Genomic DNA, 20,543 nt, shown 5'->3' with positions numbered 1-20,543 from the left:
AAAGAATTTGGAAGCGATGGTATGTTAGGCATGTTACACTTAGTGTGAAGGAGAATCGTGTATTTCCTGAGGCTTTTGTGGTGCCACAATCACTCTCTGCCCATAGGTAAAATTGAGGAACATGTGAAGATTTTTTTAAGAAAAGTTTTTTTTTTTTTTTTTTTTTTTTTAAGTAAAACATCTTAATTCTTCTCAAGAAGTTAACAACTCACTTTACCAATTTGTCAGTATAGGCTGGTAACAAAAGGAACCTGGCAGGTCAGCATTTCAGCACAGAGTGTGCCATCTAGTGGCCAAAAGAGGGACTGTGGCCACAGGTCTAGCAGCATCAACAATAAAACGCAGAAGCAAAGCTGTTAATATTCCTTAAACAACTGTAACTCAGGCACCATACCTACATTTTAAAATTCTAACAACTATCAATCAGCTCTCTCTCCCATTTTCCCTAAGGACTGTAGCAAATGTCTTTTCTTCTTTCTTCTCAGTTGACTCCCCACTTCCCACACACAGCAGATGATATTCCTCCTCAAAGAGAAAATAGTAACTATCAAAAACGAATGTTCCTCATGTCCAGCCACCCAGCTGACAAACTCATCCACGCCCACATGGATGATTTCCATTTTCCTTCCCACTACCACCTTAGGCAAACCGTGCCCACCTATGCTTCAGATCTCAGTCCCGCCGACACCTTCAGAAACTCAGCTCTATCCAAGAGCTCTGGTGTTCTTCCTCGTCACCAAATCTTCCTCTTAAGCAAGTCCAAGAAATGGAATCAGCATTTCCCATCTTATACTTCCCTTGCTCCAATCCTACTGCATCCAGATACCTCCACACCTCTTCTTTGTTTTCTTTAGACTATTTTGATTCCTCTTGCACATTTTCACCTCAACCTACCTCCATCTTTTCTGCTCCCAACATTACGGAAATATATTTCACCAGGTCATCCTCTGACCTACATTTCACCACATCCCACTAACATTTTCAGAACTGCTGATCACGCCCTCCTTTCTGAAGCACCCCTTTTTTTCTTGGCTGTCTTGTCCTTCTGATGTTGCATAGCCTCTGGTGGTTGATCTCATTGACTCACCAAGGCTATCTATGGATGGACAGACCACAATCAATGTCTCTAGTTCTGATCTGTCTCCTGAGCTTCCGACATACATATCATACCTGGTTCCTGGCAGCTTCATCTGGAGACATGCATTGTATATTTCAAGTTCAACCATACTCAAAATTCTCCCCCAGTATTCTCTTCTGCAGTGAATAGCACCCCGTGACCCTATTTTGAATCCTGGGAACAGGATTAACTCCTTCTTCAACCTTGTCTATAGGGCCTATCAATTACCAAGACATGCAGTTTTCCACTTCTCTTCATTTCTAAAATTGGTTCATTTTTCTCTATTGGTATGTCATCACAGTGTTCCACCATCATACTATTCCACTATTCCACTATTGCTGTCTGCCAGTCTCCTAAAGGTTTCTTTGCCTCCTTTCTGAACAATTTTTTAGCCACTGACATTAGAAAACACAGGTGCCCATATCATTCCACAGCAATATCTACTAATTGGTTTGCATTCCAAATCCTTAAGGGGCTTCCCTCATAGGTCAGTTGGTAAAGAATACACCTGCAATGCAGGAGACCCCGGTTTGATTCCTTGGTCGGGAAGATCCACTGGAGAAGGGATAGGCTACTTACTCCAGTATTCTTGGGCTTCCCTTGTGGCTCAGCTGGTAAAGAATCTGCCTGCAATGTGGGGGACCTCAGTTCAATCCCTGGGTTGGGAAAAGCCCCTGGAGAAGGGAAAGGCTACCCACTCCAGTATTCTGGCCTGGAGAATTCCATGGACTGTATAGTCCATGGGGTCACAAAGAGTCAGACATGACTGAGCGACTTTCACTTCACTTCACCAAATCCTTAAAGTTTGAAAATCCTATCATATCCTATTCCTCCCTCACTCTCCCTTATAGTCACACTCCAGTTATCCACATGCCTTTAGTTCCTTAAATGTGTCTCATTTCTTTTCCTCTTGCCACACGATCTAGAACATTATTCCTATTCTCCATCGATAGATTCCTACTCATACCTGAGGCTTTGGTCTAAATGCTACTTTCTTAGGTAAACCTTTTTTGACTACTTCTAACATAGAGTTTTGCCTTTATCACTTTTCTCAAGACTTAAACAGCACTCATCTAAGAAGAGAGAATGTCCAACTCCTTGTGACCCCATGGACTATACAGTCCATGGAATTTGCCAGGCCAGAATATTAGAGTGGATAGTCATTCCCTTCTCCAGGGGTTCTTCCCAACCCAGGGATCAAATCCAGGTCTCCTGCACTGCAGGCAGATTCTTTACCAGCTGAGCCACCAGGGAAGCCCGCTACCTATTTCAGAAGGAGTGTTTTTTAATAGGTATAATTCAGGCAGGTGATCAAAGAGGTGAGATGCCAAATAGGGAGTGTGAGGCAATCCAGAGGGTGTATCCGCAGCAAGCTACTTCCACCTCTGGTCTGGAGGAAGAACAGGAAGGTCAACTCTAGGGGTCACCTGGCTGAGGCTGGAGGAAACAAGCCACTGTCTGTGATGCTCCTTGGACAGAAAGAGGGAAACATCGTGGACTCTCTCTCTCCAAATGTTCGCCCAGGGTCTCCCAGACACCAAATCCACCTAGCAACCAACAGGCACGGCCGCCTGGGACCCGCAGCCTTCAAGGGTTTGCTGCTGCTGCTGCTGCTAAGTCGCTTCAGTCGTGTCCGACTCTGTGCGACCCCAGAGACAGCAGCCCACCAGGCTCCCCTGTCCCTGGGATTCTCCAGGCAAGAACACTGGAGTGGGCTGCCATTTCCTTCTCCAATGCATGAAAGTGAAAAGCGAAAGTGAAGTCGCTCAGTTGTGTCCGACTCTTAGCGACCCCATGGACTGCAGCCTACCAGGCTCCTCCGTCCATGGGATTCTCCAGGCAAGAGTACTAAAGTGGGGTGCCATTGCCTTCTCCTTTCAAGGGGTTAGCCTCTCACAAATAAAGACAGAAGAGAAGAAGATCAAGAAACGGATCTGAGAGCAAACAAGCCAAAGGCCCGCACAAAAACATTCGCCAAACTTGATGTCATTACTTACTAGAATTTTTCACCTGTTACCGACGGCAAGCTCCATGGACACAAAGATCCTGATGGATCTGGGATGCCAGGTTTCCCCTCTTGTCTAGAAAAATACTTCATACTCAAGAAGCATTCAGTAAAAACTGGCTGAATGAACAAATGATATACTATATAAATACAATACCATTGTTCGTTTTATCAGATGGGAATAGTGAGGCCCAGAAAGAAAAAAAATAAATACGCGGGGTCCCACAGCAAACAAGAGTCCTTACTCTCCTTACTATGCCGTATTGACTGTGCAAGCTGTTTCACACGAGTTAGCTTTCTGATTGTTTCTCAGAATGCACTGATGAGAAAAGCATACAGCCATTCATTGGTGGTTGTGATTCATATTACTGATTATTTTGTCAATCTTCTACTTACTCATTTATCCACTCAACACACATGTACTGAGGATCTAAATGAGTTTGGCTACACTGAAAACTGTGTGGGAAGTAATGATCAACTGTATTCAACATTATATGACCAGAGCTTTAATGCCTTGTTCTTAATCAGCAAAACAGGCCTCCAATATACATTTGGTGAATGAGTTATTGCAGAAGCAATTTTGAATTTATGCTATCTGCTCAAGATAAAAGGAGACAACTCTTGACAGTAAGTCATTCTGAAACTTCACTGGAAAGAGGTTTGCAAATCAATCAAGAGATACTAAACATCAGAGGGTGTATCACCAAAACAAAGTTAGAACTAATGTCTGCTTCCTGAACTCACACTCTCCTCTGTATGTCCCCTGGGCACTGTCCGTGGCTGGCATCCCTACCCCTTCAGTGTTTGCTGAACTGCTTTCCGTGCTAAAAATCAAGCCAGAAAACACATTTTGGAAATAACTATACTGTTGATGAATGAATGATTTTAAACCATTATCAAGTCATCTCAGAGAGACCCTGAGAGACAGTTGAGCTGACTCTAAACACACACACACACACACACACAAATATAAATCTGTTAGATAAGACAATGTACTCTTTTAGTGTTCTGATGAATTCTGAAATAAACTGGTTGAAATTTTCCACTTCGTTGGATTTTATTTTTTCATTGCATCAATAGAGTCTTATAGGTTTAAAAGTAATCAGTTTAATTATAAAGGTTTATAAAAATTAAAAATATATTTAGAAAATAAGAATAACCAAAGAGAGTGCTATGTAACTGAACCTAAGGTATCCCATTTCCTGATTGGGAAAATAAGACTGAAAGTGTCTCATGGAACTGAAGAATAACAATCAAGTACGGGACAGTTCTCCAGTACTCTTGCCTGGAAAATCCCATGGACGGAGGAGCCTGGTAGGCTGCAGTCCATGGGGTCGTGAAGAGTCGGACACGACTGAGCAACTTCGCTTTCACTTTTCACTTTCATGCATTGGAGAAGGAAATGGCAACCCACTCCAGCGTTCTTGCCTGGAGAATCCCAGGGATGGGGGAGCCTGGTGAGCTGCTGTCTATGGGGTTGCACAGAGTCGGACATGACTGACGAGACTTAGCAGCAGCAGCAGGGGACAGTTAAGCCTCCCAAGTGGCTCAGTGGTAAAGAATCCACCCACCAATTGCAGGAGACCCAGGTTTGATCCCTGGGTTGGGAAGATCCCCTGGCAGAGGAAATAGCAACCCACTCCAGTATTCTTGCCTGGAGAATCCCATGGACAGAGGAGCCTTGTGGGCTACAGTCCATAGTATCACAAGAATTGGACACAACTTAATTATGAAACAACAACAAGGGGACAGGTAACCAAGCTGGGGAAAGAAAACCCATTTAAACTGGTGTCTTGTTAATTTATAGCTATCTTGGGACATGGTAAATCCTACATCTCCTTTCTGCCAAATAAAATGGCATTCATAAAAAGAATAGAGAAAGTTTAACTGACATATTTCTGCTTGTTTTAATACTTTTTGATCTGCAATGAAATCTTATTTCTTTCATTTACATGAAACTTTTCAATGAGATCACAGTGTCATTCGCCAATCTTATATTTTATTGGTAATGTGAAAAGGCATAATTTGCATGATTCAGAAAGTGGTAAGAAAAATTAACTATAAAGTTGTTTGCTAATTATAGTTTATGTTTATCTTTAAATAATTAATATATATTTTCCTTCATTATAAAATGTGATTGAATTTGTAATGAATGTCATGAATTTGTTCTTTCAGGATAAAAACTGTTCTCTACTGACCCTCTAAGATTGATTCTCTAAGCCAGATTTTAAGTTTCACTGTTATCAAAGCAGAAAGTTATTCTTAAATAACTTGAGGAGAATACTGTGTTAAAGTTTAAACAATGCTGTTTCAAAGGACCAGGCTAATTTTTTAAAGTATTCATTTATCAGAGGAGGGGCATCATTCTAATAGGTAAAATACTCTTCAGAAGTGCCTATATTTCTTTTCTTATTTTTTTTTTTTTTCTATCTTGATAGTTCCAACAGCACTTACCTATCTCATGTTCTATTCAATCAGGCTCCACATCCACTGGTTCTCATCTCAGGCTGCAGACTTGACTCCTATCCTAACCATTTAATAGAATAAAATATGTCCTTGGTGGGGAGCAGGCAGCAGTATCTTTAATGATACCCAGGTGAAACTACTCTACAGTCAAGGTTTCAATCTAACAGGAATTTGAAAGAGCTTAGCTAGGTCAGCGGAGAAGGCAATGGCACCCCACTCCAGTACTCTTGCCTGGAGAATCCCATGGATGGAGGAGCCTGGTAGGCTGCAGTCCATGGGGTCGCTGAGGGTCGGACACAACTGAGTGACTTCACTATCACTTTTCACTTTCATGCATTGGAGAAGGAAATGGCAACCCACTCCAGTGTTCTTGCCTAGAGAATCCCAGGGACGGGGGAGCCTGGTGGGCTGTCTATGGGGTCACATAGAGTCGGACATGACTGAAGTGACTTAGCAGAAGCAGCAGTAGCAGCTAGGTCAGTGGAGAAGGCAATGGCACCCCACTCCAGTACTCTTGCCTGGAAAATCCCATGGACGGAGGAGCCTAGAAGGCTGCAGTCCATGGGATCGCTGAGGGTCGGACACGACGGAGCGACTTCACTTTCACTTTTCCCTTTCATGCATTGGAGAAGGAAATGGCAACCCACTCCAGTGTTCTTGCCTGGAGAATCCCAGGGACAGGGGAGCCTGGTGGGCTGCTGTCTATGGGGTCGCACAGAGTCGGACACGACTGAAGTGACTTAGCAGCAGCAGCTAGGTCAGATGATCCCATGACACTAAAACCCCACCAAACGTAGCTACTAAGTTCAAGTAGTCTAAAAGTCTAATTAACTTTACAGCTTTTATTAGGCACCACTTAATGTATTCAGTCTACTTGACTCTTTCAGCTGTGGAAGGAGAGCTGACTCAGTCCTGTGTGGTTTTTAACTATTCATCTATCCCCAACCCACTGATGTAGCTAAGGACACACTTGGCAGTACACTGCACATTAGGACAAAATTTTATGCACCATTTCAGAGTCCCCAGACCATGTGAACCCAGCCACTGATTCCTCTAAGCCACAAATCTAGAACAAGAGCTCATTTACCATCAGGCAAACTTCAAATCAGTATAAGGGAGACTTTCTAACAATCAGAGCTACCTTAAGATATAATATTCAATGCTTGAATAAAGAAGACCTTAAATGGGAAAAAAAATGATGACCATGTGGAAATAACATAGAAAAGAATTTAGAAAATGAATATAAGAGAAAAAAAATACGGACTAAAATTATATATGTGCTTTCCCAAGAGGCAGCAGTTGAAACTAAATATGAAATAACTGAATGGTTCAAAATCGGGAAAGGAGTATGACAAGGATGTATATTGTCACCTTGCTTACTTAACTTATGTGTAGAGTACATTATGGGAAATGATGGGCCTGATGAAACACAAGCTGGAATTGAGTTTACTGGGAGAAATATCAACAACCTCAGATATGCACACAATACTACTCTAACGGCAAAACGTGAAGAGGAACTAAAGAGCCTCTTGATGAAGGTGAAAGAGGAGAGTGAAAAAGTGGATTGAAACTTGACATTCAAAAAATGAAGATCATGGCATCCAGTCCCATTACTTTATGGCAAACAGAAGGGGAAAAAGTGGAAGTAGTGACAGATTTTTTTCTTGGGCTCCAAAATCACTACCAACTATGACTGTAGCCATGAAATTAAAAGATGTGTGCTTCTTGGAAGGAAAGATATGACAAATCTATAGAGCATATTAAAAAGTGGAGACATCACTTTACAGACAAAGGTCTGTGTAGTCAAAGTTACGGTTTTTCCAGTAGTCATGTATGGATGTCAAAGCTGGACCATAAAGAAGGCTGAGTGCTGAAGAATTGATGTTTTTAAATTGTGGTGCTGGAGAAAACTCTTAAGGGTTTGAAAACTTAAACTTAAAACAGAAAACTTAAAACTTAAACAGAAAACTCATACTGTCCCTTGGACAGTAAGGTGGAAAACTCTGATATCAACCCTAAATATTCTTTGGAGGACTGATGCTGAAGCTGAAGCTCCAATACTATGGCCATCTTATGCAAAGAGCTGACTCCCTGGAAAAGACCCTGATGCTGGGAAAGATGGAAGATAAAAGGAGAAGGAGGCGGCAGAGGATGAGATGATTTGATAGCATCACTTAGTGGACATGTATTTGAGCAAACTCAGAGAGACCATGTAGAACAGAGGAGCCTGGTATGTTGCAGTCCATGGGGTCGTAAAGAGTCTGACACGACTTAGCGACTGAACAACAGCAACAACAAATATATAGATATGAATTGGAAAGAAATATAAAATATAAAAATCCATAAGAAAATGGACTAGCACTTTATTGTAAAATTCTTTTAATAAAATTATAGCATATTGTATATAAAAATATAATAGGTAAATTTTATGTAGTTAAAATGATGATTTTATTCTCTTGCCTTTGTGGAAGACATGGGCAGGATTAAATAACACCAAATTACACTGAGGAAGGTACTGCAGAAACCAACTGTGTTACAAAAATAAACAAAGGTCACTAAACCAAGAAGTGATGCCAAGATGTCAGCTTTGTTACTATTCAAGCCTATCCAGGAATAATGATTTAACTAGGAGAATATCATGTGTGATATGGTCCAAAAACAACTTGATCATTCACACTGGGTTAATTAGACAATGAACAAACCGTTGGCAGCTTCCCACCTCTCTCATCTGGAGAAGTTCCCTCCCATCCCCCCACACACCCTCAGCATCCCATGAGACTGGTACCTAACCTTCTCCTGGCTGAAGGGACTGTGACTTCTCATACTTCCCTAGGTCTCCAGGGTTGGGCATCTAGCATTGCTAGACAACTCCTCTAAAGCCATGATATCTAAATTGAGATAATCTGGCAACAAGAGGAATGTCGGAACCCTCAGTGACCAGTTTCCTCTCTACATCAGCCCTAAAAATGGGATAGCAAGAAAGAGGATTGATTCAGGGCCAGGGGGATCACTGCCTCTCTGTTTTTACCACTGATCACTAAGACACTAGAAGCCTGTTCCTTATTACACACTGACTGTGTTGTGGTCCATGAGCTCTGCCAGGGAACTTGGCCACCATGAAGGAACCCACTTATCCTCAAGGTGAGACAGGGAGGGTGTTAAGCTTTCTCAGGCAAATCAGGTGCAAAATGACCCAAACTTTGTGGACACTCTCAATTACCTAGGGCTTCTCTTAGGGAATAAACTGCTTTATTCTTCATATGAAGTTCTTCATATGAATCTGTGAAGTTTATGATTTCACAGATAGAGTAACATGTATTAATATAGATAAATACAATACAAACTTTATGCTAGATACAATGATTTTTATTCTCTTTCCTTTGTGGAAGATATGGCAGACATTTTATATTTAAACAAGTTTGTTTCAAAATATGTAGCAAACTTCCATTTCAGTAAAAAATGATATACATATTTACATGTATCCAAAAAGTCTAGTGATACATAAGAAGGTCTTAGAAACAGTTATCTAAGGGCATAGAAAGTAGTGAACATGGTTTTCTCTAAATCTTATATTTCTGCAATGCTCAGATGTTTCACAAAAGGATTATGAAAAGTGAAAGTGTTAAGTGGCTCAGTCATATACGAATCTTTTCGATCCCGTGGACTGTAGCCTGCCAGGCTCCTCTGTCCATGGAATTCTCCAGGCAAGAATACTGGAGTGGGTAGTCATTCCCTTCTACGGGGGATCTTCCCGACCCAGGATCTCTCGCAAGAATCGCAAGCAGATTCTTTACCTTCTGAGCCACCAGGGAAGCCCACAAAAGGGTTACAATAGTTTTATAATCAAGAAAAAATAAAATAACATTAAAAATGAAAACATTAATTCTTTTTAGAGTTTTATTTCCTAAAGGATAATATACAAAAGAGTCATTTGGTAATTTAGAAATCACTCTCTAAACCATTTTGGCTGTCTACTAAGCCAAAATGTTTTGACTCTTTTGCCTGCATTCAGTTCAGCTAAGAACAGCACAAAATGATAAAAACCTGAACAACTTACACAGCAAACTTTGTATTTTTTCTATTGAATTGGTTATCTACCTGCTTTTTCAGCTCTATCAAAACTAGTATACCTGCGTAGGCTTTAACAACCCTTGCCTCAGAGGAAACTAGACATTCCCAAAATAGACATTTCTTAATTTCTTTGAATATGCCACCTTGTAAGTTGGACAGATTTTTCTGAAATGTGGTGATCCTTTCCAAAGGCTCCCAGTAGAATCTCCTCCTGATCATATCAGGTCCCTATTTCTTGTGCATTTTAAGAGATCTTGATGGAAAAAGAGATTGAATGCTTGGAATTTAATGAAAAAGTTACTAGTAATTTGTTAACAAACAGACTGGCCCTATGATTGGTATCTGTAAGCTATCATTAAGAGGTTAGCTATACTGTGAAGGTCAGGTTAAGTAACAAGAGATAATATCATAAGACGGTAATCATTGAACTTCTCTGGTGATCCAGTGCTTAAGACTTCAGCTTCCACTGCAGGGGGCACAAGTTTCCTCCCTGGTTAGAGAACTAAGATCCCACAGGCCACGTGGCATGGCCAAAAAAAAAAAAAATTAGCATTCATAACATTGTTCAGAATGAGCAGATTACCACACTGGTTAAGCAATTTTTAATAGTCAACTGTTCTTTTACTAAAGATAAACAAGTAAACACTTCTGAGAAGAGCAAGTAGAACAACTTTAAAGTAATTTCCATAACTCTTTCCCTAATTGCTTTTGTCTCAATTGTATCATCACATTGTCTGTCCAACTGCATCACTTGACAAAACAATTTCTGTGAATTCTGTAATTTACCCTGGCAAGCTTAGTGTCTCTAAATGGTGCCAAGATACCCCAGGTGTTTCTTGTTTGGGTGGCAGACATCAATTAAACAAAGTGCAGGCTATTCCTCTACCTTCCCAAACAGCCCCTCCTGCACATCAGAACATTTCTGAGCATCCTGGAATTTTGTGAGAGTCAAATGATACAATCCTACATTCACATCATTTTTTTTTTCACATACACAAAACTCAGTCTTTGTTAAGATGTTATCTTAAGATGTCATCTTTATCAAGATGCATTTTATTCTTAAACATGCAGCATATACAACCAAAAACACTTTTTTTGACCGTGGATAAATTCACTTGTGTGTGTTTGACTTGTTTAGCTCGATATCCAGCATGAAACCTACTTATGAGGTGGAGAGCCAATAAGAGGAATCTGAACTGGTACACCAAGAAAATGTCTTTGGATATAAGCTTTCCAATAATGTTATATTTAACAGTAGAAAAACCTGCATCTTTAGTATGTGGAATTAACATTCTATTTTCTGGCATTCCATCATTGCTAATATGATGCCAGAACAGTAAAAACAAAGGAAGCAGTGGAGGCAGTTCCGGAAGGAATTCAGGTGAATCAGTAATCTCAGCCCCGCTTTCTCAGTTAAACTGGATCAGGCTGACTTGTGTGGTTTGCACCAAAAATTTGAAGTAACATTTTTTCTTTAGCTTATTTAGTAACTATTAAACCGTACCCCATAAGCAAACAGCAGCAAATGGAGCAGGATGAGTACATCGAGGCAATCACTTTTCATAAGGCAACTGTCAGCAATCTACAGACGCATTTTCTTTCATCACTGTTTATTTAAACTTCATACTTGGAGCTATCTGTATCCCTTACTCCTATAGGCTTTATGAATAGTTGTTTATGAAGTTGTAGTAACTAAAACCCTTTTGTTAGTCACGAAATTCAATTAAACGTATTACATATCCAGTAGGCATCGTCATAATTCAAGGTTAACCGGAGGGCCTCCTCTCGGAAATTGGATAAAATGCTGTTTTACTTAAACTGGGATTTGTAGGAGGGACTCAGCTGGAATGACAGGATGAAGATGCATTCATTCACATCATACTGAAATGTGAGCTAGTTGTGAAACTTATGTATTATATGGGAATCTTCCAGTTTCCTACACGCAATATGAATCTTTACTGATTACACCAACCTCTTGTTTCAAATGGTTGCCATAGAAAGCTTTAAGAAGAAATGGAAAATGAGGTTAAATTTACATATATAGAATTGCCAAGATTTCTTGCCAGTGAAACAAAGCAAAAGTTTCTCATTATTAAAATTTATGACTGGTACCAACCTAGCTCACAGAATGTTCCCAGGATCAAGAGGGGTGGTTGTCCCCTCCCGGAATCACATATTCCTTATTAGCTTTCTACTAAAACCAGGTGGCCAAGGGTTTATCTCTGACAGTAAAGGTGCTCTGAGGGAACTATAATAGTCATTCTATTGTATGAAATTTCCTCTGCTAGACCAAGCAACTCCTCAGTGAAATTAGGGAAGAGTTTGTCAGAAAATTTTTCTGCTAATTGGGTCAAATTAGCAGCTATAATTGGAAGTTTAAATCAACATTCCTTTTTAAGTGTTACTGATTCAGAGAATAGAACATGTTGGGACCTTGAAGAATCTTAGGTCATTCTGGGACCATGTGCAAAATTAATGCAATGAAAACACCCATAACGTGGGAAACGTCAGGGTGTCTGCTGTATATACACATACTCTGAATTTCTATTTTTTTTGAAAAGGTAAAGCAGGAGAAAACAAATCTTTTAAAAATACAAATTTGCATTATGTTATGGATCGCACCTTCGAACCCACTAATGCCTTTTATTGGTTTCCTATCGTTCACAGATAGACAATAACCTCCTTAATGGAGCTTATAAGGCTCTGCCTCAGTTAGTCCCTACCCTCCTCTCAAGTTGCTGTCTTCCTCTTAGCTCTCAGCATCCCAGACTCCCTGGCTTTTTAAGGGGGAAACTATACTCTCCATGGGCTTCCTACATGCCTGAGTGGTAAAGAACTCACCTGCCAATGCAGGAAACACAAGAGACATGGGTTCAATCCGTGGGTTGGGAAGACCCCCTGGAGGAAGAAATGGCAACCCACTCCAGTATTCTTGCCTGGAGAATCCCCTGGACAGAGGAGCCTGGTGAACTATAGTTCATAGGGTCACAAAGAGTCAGACACAACTGAAGCAACTCAGCGTGCACGCATGCACACATACTCTCCATACTGCTTTCCATGCCTGGACTGTATATATGTTTCTCCCTGGATATGCATATTTTATATACTTCCCCCTCCTGCTTCTCCTTTCCATCACCACCAGTATCAATATTGCTACCACCATGACCCTACTGGAACACACATACATACACCCACAGAAACCATATACATTCAAACTCAGCTCACATGTTATATTCAAAGTGATACGTTTCCTGATGTCTTCCACATACCCTCAAAAAAGACAGGTCTCCCTGTTACAAAATCTTCCAGAACTAAATAGCACTTATCATTAATTTGGAATATATTTTTGGACCTTTTAGTTAATGCCCATCACTTGGTGAAAGTTGAGACTCTGTTTCTTTTCACTGTAATTTACCCAATATCTAGCTTGAAAGCAGAATACAGTGAACTCTAATGCCTAAACATTGGTAAAATGAGAGAATGAGTGAATCAATCAAATCTAGCAAATTTCTCTTTTCTATGTAGATGGTTAATCTAATGAGTAAAATTCAACCTTATGCTATGCTATGCTAAGTCACTTCAGCTGTGTCCGACTCTGTGCGACCCCATAGATGGCAGCCTACCAGGCTCCTCCATCCCTGGGATTCTCCAGGCAAGAACACTGGAGTGGGTTGCCATTTCTTTCTCCAGTGCATGAAAGTGAAAAGTGAAAGTGAAGTCGCTTAGTCGTGTACGACTTCTAGCAACCCCATGGACTGCAGCCTACCAGGCTCCTCCGTCCATGGGATTCTCCAGGCAAGAGTACTGGAGTGGGGTGCCATTGCCTTCTCCAAAATTCAACTTTAAGGAGGAATAAAAGAAAGGAACAGTTTACAGCCGTACCACCCTGAACTCATCCAAACACATATGATCTCAGAAGCTAAGCAGGGTCAGGCGTGGTTAGTACTTGGATCGGAGAAAAGAAGGGAACATTTGTTAAACTCAGTTACTGTGCAAGGACGGGGCTAACTGCTTTGCACATCTTAATTTAATACTAGCAACTAACTAGTACAGTAGGTATTCTATTCCCATTTAGAGATGGTGAACCTCAGATTCATGTGAGGCTTAACAACTCACTCAAGGGAACACATCTGGAAAGAGAAAGTAACATGGTTATGCCAAAACTTGGAGGGTTCTGTATTTTCTTAGTATTTTCTATGAAATGTGGAGCCATGTTTATAACTGCATCAAATGAGCATTTGCATAACTTGAATTTAGGAGGATTTTATTTTAAAGCACTGAAAATACTTTTGAATGCTGGCCTTAGAAATTATGGAAAATGGAATAAAACAAAAACTGGAGAAATTTTTTGAACAAACTGAACCCACTTTTTTTAGTGTTGGAAAATAAATGAGGTAATTGTCTTACATGTAAATTAGAGTGTATATGCTTAGAATTACTAATAAAGAACTAAAAAGGATTGTAGAGCTTGAAACATGATTTCACTCAATTCACCACCTTGAGGCCATTAATGTGTTCACAGTCTGACCCTCTAAAAACCAGTCTCTAGTTCTGAAGACTGTTAATTAAGTGATTATTCTCCACAAGCCCAAAAATGTCTTCTGTGTTATGTATGTGCCGGAGTTCAGTGCCCTTTCCCTTATTTGCAGAGACCAGCATTTTCTTCCACCAGATTGCCTCTGCCGACCAGAATGCTGATGGCTTCTTAGGAACGAAGTAGATGCTGCATGCCTGACCTCCAGACCTACGGTACTGGTTTCTTTCTGTCAAGATAAGGGAGCTAAGATCAGCAAGAATTGACAAAAGGACTCTCAGTCCTCTTACTCTTTTCTCCCCCAAATCTCCAAACAATAAATATTAATTAATACTATTTCAAAATAATAAAATATTATTAATTGATGTTTAAGATTAAATATTATTTAATAGTATGTGCCTGGTCCTCTAGGTACTATGAATAAAGTAAAGTTTAAAAGAAGACCAGTCTTTGAGACTTGGGCTCTAACTGGAGAATCCAGAACTAATTTACATAGAACGATGAGGAATATAATTGAGAAACTGTTTTATGGATGGTTATGGGCTAAACTGTGTCCTGCTCAAATTCATTTGTTGAAATCCTAACTCTCTGCATCTCAGAAATGTAGGTGTATTTGAGATAATGCCTTGTCGTAGGCAATGAATGAAGTTAAAATCATAGGGGGCCTACTCCAATATGACTGGTGTCCTTTAAGAAGAAGAGATTAGGAGGGACACATAGGAGGGAAGAGCACGTGCAGACACAAGGAGAGCATGGCCATATATCAGTAAAAAGCCTCCAGAAGAAATCAAGGCAGCTGACACCTTGATCTCAGATTTCTAACCTCCAGAACAAGGGGGAAATAAAATTCTACTACGTCTTGAGCCTGTGGTGCTTTGTTATGTCAGCCCTAGCAAACACACAGAGATTCTACTGGAGGCTGATTTTAGAACAGGCATGAGGGTTAGGGTCGGGTTAGGCTTGTAGTATGTGTTGTGGTGCTTGAGAAGGTTTGGTGTAGGACACGAGTTCAGAATTGAACACAGACAAAAACTAAGTGAAGACGAGTCAGAGGTAATATTCTAGAAGGGTAGAAAACCCAATGAGGTAAACATGGTAATCGATAGAGAAAATAATTTAGTCACTGGCAGCACTCAGTCTTTAAAACCTGAACCTCTGCTATGTATTTATATTAAATGTTAGTGTGTTTCAATTAATTATTTATTCACTTATATTGCACAAAGAATTTCAATTTACATTAAATGTAATGTGTTATATTGAAAGGGCTGCACCAACATTGAAATGAACATATAGGATTAATCATACATGTTTAAACCTTGACATTCATAAACATATAGGATTAATCATACATGTTTAAACCTTGACATTCATATCCAAATAAAGAATGATGCAGGTATTGACAAAATGCCATTGAAGTACTAATATTCAACTGTATTTTATTTATGTTTTCCATGTGTACAGGGGGATGCATATGTAAAAAAGAGAAATAGAAGATACCCGCAATACATGGAATAAATCGTTTGATATAGGAAAAACACTGACATAAACTAAAGCAAGGTCTTTTCTGACCCACCTTCTACAGTAATGAAAATAAAAACAAAAATAAACAAATGGGACCTAAGTAAACTTAAAAGCTTTTGCACAGTGAAGGAAACCATAAACAAGATGAAAAGACAACCCTCAGAATGGGAAAAAATATTTACAAATGATGCAACAGAAAAAGGATCAATCTCCAAAATATACAAACAGTTCATGCAGCTCAATATTAAAAAAAAACAAACAACCCAATCAAAACATGGGCAGAAGACCTAAACACACATTTCTCCAAAGACAACACACAGATGGCCAAGAGCCACATGAAAAGATGCTCAACATCATTAATTATTAGAACAATGCAAATCAAAACTACAATGAGGTATCACCACATACCAGTCAGAATGGCCATCATCAAAAAATCTACAAACAATAAATGCTGGAGAGAGTGTGGAGAAAAAGGAAACTTCTTGCCCTGTTGGTGGGAATGTAAATTGATACAATCACTGTGGAGAACAGAATGGAAGTTCCTTAAAAAAATAAAAATAGAAGGACCATGTGACCCAGCAATCCAAATTTCTACTGGGCATATACCCTGAGAAAATCATAATTCCAAAGGACATATTGTACTCCAATGTTCACTGCAGCACAATTTACAATAATCAGGACATAGAAACAACCTAAATTTCCAATGACAGATGAATGGATAAAGAAGATGTGGTACATGCATACAATGGAATATTACTCAGTCATAAGAGGGATGAAATTGGGTCATTTGTAGAGATATGGATGGACTTAGAATCTGTCATACAGAATGAAGTCAGAAAGGGAAAAACAAATATCATATATTAATGCATATATGTGGAATCTAGAAAAATGGTACAAATGACCCTATTTCCAGGGCAGGAATATAGACTCAGACATAGATAATGGACATGTGGACACAGAAGGGTGGGGGGATGAGATGGATTGGGAAATTAGGATTGACATATAAATACTACCATGTGTAAAATAGATAGCTAGCAGGAAGCAGCTGCATAGCACAGGAACTTAGCTCGATGCTCTGTGATGACCTAGATGGGTGGGATAGGAGTCGGGTGGGTGGGAGGGAGATCCAAGAGGGAGAGGATAGGATATATGTGTACATATAGCTGATCCACTTCATTGTATAGCAGGGTCTAACACAACACTGTAAAGCAGTTATACTCCAATAAAAACTAAAGATAAAATAGAGCCAAAAATAAATAAATAATGCTTGAATTAACTGGTATTTCTCTCTCATCATACATATTATACATATTATGAAAACCTTTAAGGATTTTTCTAGATGAATATATATATATATATATTCATGATCATATGTTACTGAAGCATTTAAGTATATAGCTTCATACTTATAGAAATGGAAATCAATTTTTTTTCCTATTTTTACTTCCATTTTAGAAACAAACTGACAAGTACACAGGCAAAAACTCCTCAGTATTTCTCACATCCATTTCCATTTGGGATTTTCAGAAAATGTTAAAAAGCTGCATTTAGGTGACTAATTTCTCAGTCTGGGAAATGGCAGACTGGCTCAGAACCATCAGCTGTCCATCTACCCAATAAGCAGATATAAATAAATATTTCATGAACATTCCTTATAATCTTCTTACTCCCACCGTGACCATTCCACCCCGTTTTCCTGCAGTGCGAATCCCTTTCCTTATATATAAAGAAGAAAGTGAAACTGTTAGTCGCTCAGTTGTGTCCAACTCTTTGTGACCCCATGGACTGCAGTCCAGCAGGCTCCTCTGTCCATGGGAGTCTCCAGGCAAGAATACTGGAGTGGGTTGCCATGCCCTCCTCCAGAGGATCTTCCCAACCCAGGTATTGAACCCAGGTCTCTCACTTTGCAGGTAGATTCTTTACCATCCGAGCCATCAGTCTAGTGGGTATATCACACAGCTATGTATGAAAAGATAGCTAGTGGGAAGCTGCTATGTAGGGCAGGGAACTTAGCTCTGTGCTCTGCGGTGACCTGGAGGGGTGGGATGGGGGGTGGGAGGGAGGTTCAGAGGGAGAGGATATATGTATACTTATAGCTGATTTACACTCTTGTACAGCAAAAACGAACACAACATTGTAAAGCAATTATACTCCAATAAAAATAAAATAGAGCCGTGTTTAAATGCCACTGAACATTCTTACCGATGTAAGGTAGCGAGTCATTCTTTACCGTTGACATTATTTTTTATCTTTTGGTTTGTGTCTTTATAGGCCCTTTGTCCTACATCAGGCAGGTGCATTTTCTTTCAGCATTAAGGAACAGGAAAACCAAAACTACTTACCTAAAAAACAAACACAAAAAGAAAAGGATTAAAGTGGGCAGGCTTGAATGCATGGCAAAGCAGTGAGGTGGGGGTAAAACCACCCAAAGCATCTAAGAGTGCCGAACCACCCAGGAAATAAAGCACGCGAAGCCCCAAGGAGTGCATGTATAAGCTGAACTCTGTTCTGAAAGTTAAAAGAGCAAAGGTGTTCCTTAGTTTTTTAAGTGAATAGGTGAAGCAAAATTTGGCTATTATTTCTTCAGCTTTCAAAACAACTTCCATTATCATAGACTCCATCCTGCAGAGACTAATTTGTCATCTCTCTCTGTGCTTAAACAGATTTTCTTAAATGCCTATATTCATGCTTCTATCCTTCTAAGCCAGAAGACCTTGATTCTAGATGTTACATTTCCATCTCCACTAATCAGAGCTACAATGTTATGCCTCCCAACAGCATCAGGAGAGAGGACAGAAACATGCCTGACACTCGTAGGTTATAAGAGAAACAAAGGCTTTGCTCAGTTTTCTTCATGACAATAAGGTCATGAGCCTCCTTTACAATGAACCATTCTATTAATAATGCGAGCAGAAGAGTCCGCTTCAGGAGAAGTGGGGCATGACTAACACAGATGACATCAAAGTTAACATACAGAATGAGATGTAGCCTACAGCAGGGAAAAGGAATGACTAAATGCATTTAAGGAGAGTTACACGGCAATCATAAATGGCAAGTGTCTGTGGTTTTCATCAAGGTGTCAGTTGCATGTAGGTATGACGCCCTGGACAGTATGCTGATCACAGGGACGATAAGGACCGTGTTGCTCTAGTGATGGACAGTTCTGGAATGTGTGGTAGAAAGCACAGGACCTACCAAGTAAAGAAATCTGTTCACTCGTTTAGTTATCAAAAATCAAAGGAACAGTTCCTTCAGAAGAAATGATTTTCCTATTCGATCCTCGACAGGCAGGAGCCAAACCAGCAGAAGAGTCCCAAGAAAAAACAGAATTTTTGAGAGAGAAGTAGAAGAGCTCTATTTACAAAGAGGAGAGAAATGCCAAGGGCAGCAGGTCCAAAATGCATCATTTTCTGAACCCACAGTGTCACCATCACCTGGGCCACTTGGCAAAAATCATGACATTGCCAAGACCCACTGAGGCCTGTTGAATCAGTGTCTCTGGAGGCAAGACGTGGGATTTTCATTTTAAATAAGTACCTCTGGTGAATTTTATTATTATTTTCTATCTTTAGGAACCACACACTAGTAGGTATGGGTTCTCTTGTTTTTAGGTGCTGCTGGTCAGAGGTCATTCTTTGAGGTGACTGAGATACATCATTTTGTCTGAATTTAATAAAACATGATAATTCAACAAAACATCAGGAACAGAGAGGGAGAGTAGGTCTCTTCTTTTTATTCAACAAATCACTGATTAAAAAAACCAAAAACTATCATAAGAAGTATTATTTTAATTGGCCTGAGCCACTGCTCATGCTGTTTTCTGTTCTTAAAACACACAGATTCTTCCTAATAAGATGCATTCTGCACTCCCACTCATAGAGGGCACTATTTTCTTGCTAAATCATTCTGTTGCTGGCAGTTGGTAAAAATAACAAACAAAACAAACCAACTTCCCTCACCCCCCACCAAATTTCATCAGTGATTCGAATGAATGAATAGTTTTGACTATTACCGAGTATATAGCAAAATCTCTTTAGTGCAAACTCTCGTGAACTTGAGAGGAGATAAATTTAGCATCATTACTCTAGCATCTCTAGACCTAGGAGACCTTCATTTTCTTTATTTTGCCTTAGCTAGCCCTTGAGCTAGTTTTGTCTGAATAATGTAAAATAAAATGCTTTCTTTTCTTCATAAAATGTTTTAATTACATTCCAGTATTTCTTTGTTCAGATATTCGGAAATCTTGATCTCACTTCCAGGATATAGTGGTATATTTAAAGGGGTGAGACAGCGCTTTACAAGAGTATATCAGATATCATACTATATACAAAGAGATGCTTTGTCCAGACTACGGTGCTCCATTGCTTAAGTGAAATATAACTTAAAAAAAAAAAAAACTAGTCATAATAAGGGCCAACTGTGAACTGACCTCAGTATTAATACTCATGCTCATCAGAGGTCAAACAGAAATTACTTCATGTTTCATATTTTGCAGGGGAGCCTGTACTGCCATTTAAAAAGATGTTCTATGTGCCTATCTTGGCATAAAACATTTATTTTGTGTTGCCTGAGCAAGTGAAAGGACTGTGAAGATTAAATCAAAGAAGCTAATAGGGTTGGCCAGAAGCTGGAAGACTTGGGGGTGAACTGGGAAAGGAGGTCAAAAGAATGATTTTTCAAACATGTCCTCTCACTTAGAACATAAAAATGGAGTCAAGATGAAATATTAACTGATCTGGGGCACAAAGCACCACAAAGCAGCACAAATAGCTTTAAAGGCTTCAGTAAATCCTAAGGATCATCAGAAGACTCATATCCCTCTATGCTCC

At 39.7% G+C, this 20,543-nt stretch overlaps 1 protein-coding gene and 1 long non-coding RNA gene across 11 annotated transcripts in view; both read right to left on the bottom strand.

Moving 5' to 3' along the window:
• The window catches only part of PDE4D (phosphodiesterase 4D), a 1,605,399-nt gene that overhangs the window by 469,248 nt on the left and 1,115,608 nt on the right, over window positions 1–20,543 (bottom strand). The gene's annotated exons all lie outside the window — the stretch shown is intronic.
• LOC132343180 (uncharacterized) overlaps window positions 13,907–20,543 on the bottom strand; it is a 134,257-nt gene continuing 127,620 nt past the window's right edge. The window contains exon 2 of the long non-coding RNA XR_009491887.1: window positions 13,907–18,056. This is a non-coding gene — a long non-coding RNA (uncharacterized lncRNA). The remainder of the gene's footprint in view (window positions 18,057–20,543) is intronic.

This window comes from Bos taurus, chromosome 20, assembly GCF_002263795.3.
Source record: "Bos taurus isolate L1 Dominette 01449 registration number 42190680 breed Hereford chromosome 20, ARS-UCD2.0, whole genome shotgun sequence".
Lineage (NCBI taxonomy): Eukaryota > Metazoa > Chordata > Mammalia > Artiodactyla > Bovidae > Bos > Bos taurus.
Note: the sequence above shows the minus strand (reverse complement) of the source record. Positions and strands in the feature narration are given on the sequence as shown.